Raw genomic sequence first — 10,565 nt, 5'->3', positions numbered from 1 at the left:
ATCTTTTGTGTTTCTGATTGTGCTTATTTGGGTTTTTTTCTCATTTTTTCTTGGTCAGTCTAGCTAGGGGACCATTGATCTTGCTTATCCTTTTGAAGAACCAACTTTTTGTTTCATTGACTTTTTTGTATTATCTTTTTGTCTTCTGTTCCTGGATTTGGGCTTTTATTTTGGTGATCTGGATTCTACTGCTGAAATTAGGGTTTTTGTGGTCTTGCTTTTCCAGCTTCCTTAGGTGACTTGTTAGGCTGTTAATTTGTGTTCCTTCCATTTTCTTCATGTGTGTTTCTAGGGATATAAACTCCCCTCTTAGTACAGCTTTCAGGGCATCCCAGAGAATTTGATAAGATGTTTCTTCATTTTCATTTGTTTCCAGGTATATTTTGATCTCTGTTTTGATTTCATCATTGACCCAGGAGTTGTTTAGCATCATGCTGTTTAGTGTCCATGTCTTTGTGGGTTTTGGGGGGACCTTGTTGGTGTCAATGTTTATTTTTATTCCACTGTGGTTCGAGAAGGTGCATGGTAGAATTTCAGTCCTTTTAAATTTGCTTATGCTTGATTTGTGTCCAATTATGTGGTCGATCTTAGAATATGTTCCATGCGGTGATGAGTAGAATGTGTATTCTGTGGTCTTTGGATGGAGGGTTCTGTAGGTATTGATTAAGTTCGTTTGATCCAGAGTCTCATTGAGGTTCCAGATCTCCTTGTTGATTTTTTGTCCTGATGATCTGTCTAGGGTTGTGAGTGGGGTATTAAAGTCTCCAGTTATGATGGTGTTAGAGTCAATATCTTTCTTCAGTTTTCCTAGAAGTTGCTTTATGAAAGTTGGCGCACCAATGTTGGGTGCATATTTGTTTTAGGATAGATATTTCTTGTTGATGGAGTGAGCATTTTATCATTATGTAGTGGCCCTCTGTATCTTTTTAAATTTTTGATAGCTTAAATGGTATTTTGTCTGAAGTTAGGATAGTGACTCCTCCTTACTTTTGTGTTCCATTCACCTGAAAATTTGTTTCCCATACTCTTACTTTGAGTCTGTGTATGTCCTTTCTAGTGAGATGGGTCTCTTGAAGGCAGTATATTGTTGCCTGGTGATATTTTATCCATTTTGCCATTCTATATCTTTTCAGTGGTGTGTTTAGTCCATTCACATTCAGGCTAATTATTGAAATGTGAGAGTTCATCCCTATCATAGAGTTCTTATAGAGTTGTTGTTCTTCCACTTGTTTTTTTTTTTTTTTTTTGTCTTTCTTTTGGTTTTGGGGTTGGTTCATGAATATTTTATTCTTTTCCCTGTACTTTTGTGAAGAACATTTTTCTTTTTTCCCTTTCTTCTGTGTTTAGTACTTTCTTAAGTGTTTCATGTAGAGATGGTTTGGTGGCAGCATAAATTCTTAGGGATTAGATATCTGGGAAAGATTTTAATTCTCCCTCACTGATGAAGCTTAGCTTGGCTGGGTAGGTTATTCTTGGTTGAAATTGTTTATCTTTTAGGACTTGAAGATAGGGCTCCAGCCTCTCCTAGCCTGTAGGGTTTCTGTAGATAAATCTGCTGCCATTCTGATTGGTCTTTCATTGTAGGTGATCTGGTCTTTTTCTCTTCTGCCTTTAGGATTTTTTCTTTTATGCCTACTTTGTTTAGGCGAATTGTTATGTGTCTATGAGTTGACCTCTCATTTGTTGTCTTGCAGGGGTTCTCTGAATCTCTTGTGTTTGAATTTTTGCATCACTGTTTAGATGAGGGATGTTTTCTTGAATGATCTCATGGAAAGTTTGGTCCAGTGTGGTCTCTGTCTCTCTTTCTGCCTCAGGAAGTGCAATTACTCTTAGGTTAGGCCTCTTGAGGTAATTGCTCAGACTATATTTTTACTCACACATTTAAAAATCTAATTCACCTCAAAATGAACTTTAACATATTTTTCAAAGAAATATTCACAAGAATTCTTAGTGTGATCCACCTGATTATACCATTCATCAGTTCAAAAGCAAGTTATTTTTAAAAAACCAAACAAACTTATTAGCATGATCCTTCTGATTATAACATTTATCAGTTCAAAAGCAAGTTATTTTTAAAAAACCAAACAAATAACTATGTATGGTTAAAAGAATTTCATGAACTATAATACTTCAAAAGTATTGGAATTGTGTATTAAGCACTATAGATACCTGGTTTCAGATATCTAGAGAGCATATCATTGCCTAAAAATATGCAAATACATTTATTAACCTGCATACTTTCCCATTGTTTGTCATATTAGGCTTCTGTCTCCAAATGCCATCCTTTGCACATTTCCTTTTGCCAGTGTTGTCATAGATATGAATGTCACTTGGAAGTGTAGAAATTATTTTCACTTCATAGACACCTGTTTCCACCATATTAAAGATGAAAGTCTTTAATCACATCTGTAATCCCTGCACTCTGAGAGGCTGAGCCCTGGAGTCTGAGACCAGCCTGGGCCACATAGCAAGATCTAATCTCTACAAAAAATTTTAAAAATTAGCCAGGTGTGACAGCTTGTGCCTGTAGTTCCAGCTACTTGGGGGTCTGAGGCAGAAGGATCAACTGAGCCCAGAAGGTCAAGGCTGCAGTGAGCTGTGTTGGTGCCACTGCATTCCAGCCTGAGTAACAGAGAGACTCTGACTCACACACACCCCAAAAAAGTGGCTTAGTTTTTAACAGGTTTATCAATCTCTAGCCAGAATGTGTAAGTTATTTTTTGCATATAAGGAAGTGTACAATGTTTCCCAATAAGTAAGTTTATTATTACTTTTTCCCAAAACCCCTTTAATCAGAACATCCTTATTCTTCCTCTTTTGCATTTACCAGTAATAAAATACCAAACACATTAAATTCTTCTTCTCTCTTATGCCCTTTCCACCTAATGTTCACCTCTGAACATTTGGTGTTAATACCCATGATGGTCTCTCTTCAATGACTGTATGCAGAGGACACAAGTTCATCACCATGCTTTTACTCCTTCTTGCCTAAGTAGTTGACCTTGGAGTTACTAAGTGTGGAATCAATCTTGTGTCTACAGTATGATAAAACCAGGTGAAAAGCTTGGTTCCTTTCACCACTTTATACTGATTACACATCATATAAAATTTTATATATTCTTTTAAAATAACAGGAAGCAATTGACTTTTAAAAAAAGAAGAAAAGAAGTCTTGAAAGAGAAACAAAAAATGAGATAATTTGAGGATACTGTGTGTAACCAGATGGGGAATAGATAAGACAGTTAAAGAAAATCACAGAAAGATGAATATATAAAGGTATAAGCTACTAACATTTAGCCAAACTATATAACATTACTGTATTCAAAGGTAGTATGTTTAGTTAAACTTTATAGCCCAGGACCTGAGGGGGAAAACATATCTACAATTCCTCAAGTCATTCTGATACCTTAAGTCTATATTGGAAATTCAAGTATTCTAATAAAAAAACCAAATGTTTAACTCTTTCAAAATCAATGTTATAAATCAAAGAAAAGAATTTAAATTTGTTGATTTAAATGAAAGATTATCAAAGAAATTTAGTCATATCCTTTTAGTAGTTCTCAATCTTTTATTCTTCCTCCCAAAGATATTCCTTCAATATTAATTAAATGCCAACATCATATTTATCACAGATCTTAGAGAAAATAATACATTCTCTTGGTCTCAAATAGCTCTTAGTAAGTAGAAAGAAAAATACAAACAGTGGTTTTCACACAAAGTTTCGGATGGAGTAATTGGTAACATGGAAAACAGAATGCTCAGAGATGGTTTCACAAACATGGGGTTTTTTTTTCCTCCCTTTCTTCCTGCCTACCTCCCTTCTCCCTCTCTCTCTCTCCCTCCCTTCTCTCTCTCTCTCTCTCTCTCTCTCTCTCTCTCTCCTTTTTCCTAAGGCAGAAGTTATTGAGAGGACAGAAAAGCTCCTAGATTGGGAGGAGACCCAAGGTTGCCCTTCTTTCTCTATTTCTTTCTTTGTGGTGTTGTTACAAAATGGAGGATGATGGGCCAAGGCGTGTTCTTCTTTACAGAGAGGGCAGTTTTAAATGCAACACCCAAGTATCATCCATGAAAGAAAAAATAAAAAGATTGTGTTTTGTTAAAATTTAAAACTTCCTCTCTGCTAATGACGCTATTCAGGGAATTAAAAGACAAACTACGAATTGACAGAAAATATTTGCTCAACTGCTTCTGATAAAGAACTTCAATTAAAAAAACCCTCAAGACCAGCAATAAAAAAACCCACGAAAAAGTGCAAAAGATCTAGACAGACACCTCATCAAAGAAGATTTACAGATGACCTATGAGTACACTGTGAGATGTTCATATAATTTGTCATTATTAAATACAATTTAAGCAAATAATTATATACAACTGCAGCTGTATTAGAATGGCTAAAAATAAAACATAAAACAAATATACCAAGAATACACCATTTACGAGTGAGAATGTGTAGTAACAGGAGCCATCATTAGCTGCTGAGGAGTGGGATGCAGAATGACATGGCCACTTTCGAAGACAGCACTTCATCAAAAGGGGAATCTGATCTCAAACCAGGCAAAGTGGGGTCCAAAGTCAGGCCCACACTTGACCTGTACTATGTCTGCTTGTATACCTAATCCTTAATTGTACCCTACATCTTTAAAATAAATACATAAATTTAAAAATAAGGGGAAAAAAGAAGAGGCTTGCAAACTTAAACATAGTTTTAGTACCCACAATTTTTCTTCTAAGTATCCAATTTTTTTTTTTTGAGTTGGAGTCTCACTCTGTCGCCCAGACTGGAGTGCAGTGGCTGCTCCTGGTCACCGCAACCTCGACCTGCTGGGCTCCGGCGATCCTTCCGCCTCAGCCTTCCACGTAGCTGGAACTACAGGCGTGTGCTACCATGCCCGGCTAATTTATTTTAATTTTAATTATAGAAATAAGGTCTTGCCAAGTTGCCCAGGTGGGTCTCGAACCTGCGGGCTCAGTCAATCCACTCACCTCAGCCTCCCAAGGCGTGGGATGACAGGCTGAGCCACCCAGCCCAGCTTAAGTATCCAGTTTTTAAAAAGACTTACGTTTACACCAAAAACTACTGGTGAATGCTTATATCATTGTTTGCAATTACCAAGAACTGTAAGCAATGAAGAAATTCTTAAATAAGGGTTTGGACAAACAATAATGGCATACTATTGAGTTACCAAATAGAATGAAGTATCAAGCTTGTAAAGACATGGAGAAATCATAAATGTGCATTGTTAAGTGAATAATCAATTTTTAAAAGTTTATTCTGTATGATTTGATTTATATGGCATTCTAGAAAGGGCAAAGCTAGAGAGATGGTAAAAGACCAGTGATTGCCAGGGATTTTAGAGAGGAGTAAGGGTTGAACGGGTAAAGTACAGGATTGTTTATGGCATTAAAACTATTTTGCAAGATGATACTATAATAGTGAATACATGTATATGTCAAAACAAATATAAGTTTGCGGCACAAGGTGAGCCTTAACACATGCAAATTTTAAAAATGTTTAAGAATTTGGGAAAATTCAATGATTGAGTGCAGACTGTGACGAAAAGAGCCTAAGTGTAGTAAAAATGTATGAAGTGATCTCACTGAAGAAAGGATAGGGAAAAGATGCCAATTCAAGTCACTTTGGAAATGAGTGAAATCTGTATGACTAAAAGCAAAAGGCACTGTACATAAGCACTGTGCTTTAGTTGATAATGATTTCACTTGGCATATAGGTCAATAATACTGTTAATTTACCATAAATATACTGCAAACTGAACAACCATGCAATAGATAGTGGTTGGTGGGAGCTACGTTTCTCATGATTGAAGTGGGAAGTTGCAGACAAGCAAGGAGAGAAGGCTAAAATGATCCATCAAGGTTGGAGATATCAGTACGAACTCATGTTCAGCTCATATAAATATGTACGGATATGTGTGTGTGTACATGGATTAATAAAAATATATGTTTTTACTTTTTTGATAGCCAAGGAAGTCCAGGAACAATAATACCCCAGCACCTAGACCTTTGTGTCTAATGACATTTTCTAAACAAATAAGCCAGTGTTCCTTGAAAAGACAAATAATTATAGGGCGGAGTGAAAAATATACAAGAGGTACCCAAAAAATCTGTAATTAATTTTTGGAGGCCAAGCCCCTTGTACTAATTTGTTCCTCCAAATCAAACAACCAACCATAGTTTTTAGAAAGTTTTAAGAAGATCGCATCATGATTTGCAGAAGACACCTGAGTTGTGGCAAACAGGTGACTGATTCTTCCACCATTACAGTGCACCTGCGCACACAGTGCCGAGTGTTCAGCAGTTTTTGATGAAAAATGGCGTGCCTCCTGTGCCCCAATCTCCCTATTCACCTGATCTAACCCCGAGCGATATTTTAGTTGTTGTTTCCCCAGTGGAAAAAAGTCCTCGACGGGGACACTTTTTGCTGATGTGGAAGAGGTGGAACAAAACAGCAGACGCACCAAAAGGCATCAAAATTGGTGAGTTCAAAAACTGTTTTCAGCAGTGGAAAAAGCATCTGATAGGTATGTTGCATCAGACCGAGAGTACTTGGAGTGTGACTGAAGTTTAACATGTAAGAATAAATACACAGTTTTTTGGTAAATGAATCTGGGATTTTTGTGTCTCTGTCATACAAGATGAACTTAGAACATCTGCTAGCCAGAATAGAACGTATTTTAAAACATACACACACACAGACACACACATACACACGCACACACACATCACTGGTATACCGAAGAGACTCAGGAGTCAACTGAAAGACTGTCCAGTGACCAAGGCTACTATACCAAGCAACAAACTAAATTGGTATTATGTTATAAACCAAAATATAAGATAAATATCCATGACTCCTGACTGATATAAAAATGATTGAATACACAAATGTAACAGAAGAGACAAATCTATACAGAAGAATTTCAAGTCATTTGTGGAACTACTCTATCCTCAAGAGGAGGGAGCAAAACTCCTGGCTCCTTTGGAAGGCTGTACGTAGTCACTTCCTTCCAGAAAGCTTAGCATGGAAAGGGAGAAATATAAAGAGCAGCACGCCAGTGGAGAATACTGACAAATATCACCTTAGCCAAGGGATCAGGATTGACATAAACTCTGATAGTCATGTGGATAGTATGTGCCCTTGTCATGATAGGCTAATAGCCCCTTATCTCTGTTATCTTCCTTCCAAAAACCTATAAAGTCAATCTAATTGAGAAAAGCCACAATCCATACCCAACTTCAGGACATTCTACAGAATTTCTGACCAGTATTCCTCAACAAAAAGAAAAAGAAAAACACAAAAAACAACCATAATTCATTTATTTTAAAAATGTGTATTTACTCTTCTCAGTTTGGTGCAAAACATCTTTCAAGATGCTTTTTCCAGTGCCAAAAAAGTTTTTGAACTTGTGAATTTTAATGCCTCTTAGTGCTTCTGCCATTTTTGTTCTACCTCTTCCACATCAAAAAACGTGCCCCTTTGAGGATCTTTCTTCAATGGGGAAACAACAAAAAAAGTCGCTCTGAGTGAGATTGGGTCAATAGGGAGGGTTGGACACAGGGGTTGCATCCAAGGAGATAACTCTTATGTGGTATTCTGGTTGGAATCCTGGAATAGAAAAAGAACAAGTATAAACTAAGAAAACCTGAACAAAATATGGGCTTTTGTTAATAATAATGTATCAATATTACCTAATTGATTGTGACAACAGTACCATGATAATGTAAGATATTAATAATAAGAGAACCAGATATGGTATGTAGGGAAACGCTCTGTACTATCATCATAAGTTTTCTTTGAATCTAAAGTCACTCTAATTTTTTTAAAGTTTATTTAAAAATGAGACAAAATCTATCAGTTAGAGTAATAAATTGCCATGAGTCATCAGTAAAACAGATTAGTTCTCCCTGGAATTCTGCTAAGTATGTTGTCAGAGTCAAGTACAATATCCTGACAATTTCTTTCCAGAATTTATTCTGAGAACAAGAATTATATAAAGGGTAACTCTACAGAAGAACAAAAAGAAAAAAAATCTAAGCAATACAGACGGGTGTATTAATTTAGAACCAAGAAGGACAGCTTGTACTGAACACAAATTTCAAATGAGCCCTAAGATTCAGTCAAGAAGAGTAGTGATGAAAAATACTGTGATTTCTGAATGCCTTAAAGATAAAGAAACAGTGTTGATTGATTAAAGTATATCAAGGTTTCAATATTGCTGAGGAGAAAAACATATATGAATTTAGCTAGGAATTAGATTTTGGAAACAGATACCAAAGAATTAAAAAATGAAGTTGGGAAAAATACACTAAGTGGAACATACTGTTAAAAATGGAGAACTTTCTGTGAACTACAACCTACACTTTCATCTTAAAAAGTCATTTAAACCCATTGCAAAAAAATATAATCAGAATCATACTTGTTTACCTTATCTTTTGGTCGGTGCTAAGATAAGGCAAGTATATTAGAGAATGAGTAGAAGAAAAGACAAGAAAGAAGAGGGTTGAAGAGGGAAATACATAAAGAAAAGAGGGAGAATGAGACAAAAAGGAAACTGAAAATGTTAAAACCAGAAGACAGAATACACAATTCTTTAACATCCTCAAAAAAATATTCAACGTTTTAGATGTGGTGGAAAATAAAGAGGAGAATAATTTCTAGGTAAGGAAGAAAAGTGATGTAGAAGGGAAGTGGATAAGATTAAAAGAGAAAAAAGCAAAAGCAAACGAGATGGATGAACTAAGGAAAACTTTTAAGCAATCATAGCATCATTGAATTTATCAAAAATTCAAAAAAAAGAAGGCAAAGAGGTAGAATAGAAATTTAAATAGAAGTATAGAACACACACTTGAAATATATCAGAGTAAAGAAAAAAATGAAAATATAAAATATTAGTGATGGAGAGCAAATAATGGGACAACCACATAACTGACCTTTGAAATCAGAGAAAAATGTTATGGAAGCAAGATTTAAAGCTAACATACACATGAAGTGAGTTTAAGAAAAAATTAATGGAGAAATCCCCCACAATAATTATTATCAACTTCAAATATTCTGATTTCAAGATGTAGTACAAATTCATTTTTTGAGCCAGATAAGTAGAGCAAATAAACGACGATGACTGAATACCAAATTTGGCAAAGGAGGCACAGTGGAATGTGAGGTTGCACACCTAGTGCAATTCTGGGTTGAAGTTCTCACCCTGGCAGTCTGTCTCTCTGGGAGGGAAATATGGCGTTGGGGGATCTCCTGTTACTTTATTTATAATGTTCCATTGTTCCACAAAAAAATATGACATTCACTTGGTTTATAACATATATATGTGTGTGTAAATACAATTCTGGAGGCATCTCACTATCTGACTCCAAATTATACTATAAGGCTATAAGGCTATAGTATAATTGGTTCTGGTACATGGATGGAGAGATTGACCAATGGAGCAGAATAGAGAACCCAGAAATAAAACCACATTGCTACAGCCAACCAATCTTTGACAAAGCCAACAGAAATAAACAATGAGCAAAGGGCACCCGATTCAACAAATGGTGCTGGAAAAATTGGTTAGCCATATGCAGAAGAATGAAAATGGACCCCTATCTTTCACCATATATAAAAACTAACTCAAGATGGAACAAATACTTAAATGTAAGAACTAAAACTATGAAAATTCTGGAAGAAAACACTCTGTTGGATATCAGTTTAGGCAAGAATTTATGACAAATTTTATGACAGAATTTATGACAAGAATTTATAACAAAAGCAAATTCAGCAAAAACTGAAATAGACAAATGGGACTTAAACTAAAAAGTTTCTGTACAGAAAAACAAATACAAAACCAAAAATCAACACAGTGAGCATAAACCCCACTGAGTGAGAGAAAATATTTGCAAATTACACCTCAGGCAAAAGAATCTACAAGGGACTTAAACAACTCAGCACAAAAAATAAATAACCACATCAAAAAATGAGTAAAAGATATGAATCAACACTTCTCAAAAGAAGAAACACAAGTGTCCAACAAACGTATAGAAAAATGCTCAAAATCACTAATCATCAGAGAAATTCATATTGAAACCACAATGAGATCAGTCAGAATGGCCATTATAAGAAAGTCAAAGAATAACACACGTTGGTGCGGTTGTGGAGAAAAGGGAATCCTCTCTTGGTGGGATTATAAATGAGTCAACCTCTATGAAAAACACTCTGGCGATTTCCCAAAGAACTAAAAATTGAATTACCATTTGGCCCAGCAATCCCACTACTAGGGATCTACCAAAAGGAAAGCAAATCAATATATAAAAAAAGATACCTGCATATACACGCATACATACCATGGAATACTATGCAGCCATTAAAAAAAATAAAAAGTAAAATCATGTCTTTTGTAGCAACATGGATGGAACTGGAGATTATCATCCTAAGGGAAGGAGAAAACCAAACACCACATGTTCTCACTCTTATGTTGGGGCTAAATGGTCACAAAGATGGAAAGAATAGACACTGGGGATGCCTATAAGGAGGGAGGGGTATTAGGGTTTAGAAACTATTTACA

This window comes from Carlito syrichta, unplaced genomic scaffold, assembly GCF_000164805.1.
Source record: "Carlito syrichta isolate Samal-C Ts95f unplaced genomic scaffold, Tarsius_syrichta-2.0.1 Scaffold126439, whole genome shotgun sequence".
NCBI classification, from domain to species: Eukaryota; Metazoa; Chordata; class Mammalia; order Primates; family Tarsiidae; genus Carlito; species Carlito syrichta.
The sequence above is the reverse complement of the archived record's forward strand: the minus strand, read 5'-3'. Positions refer to the sequence as shown.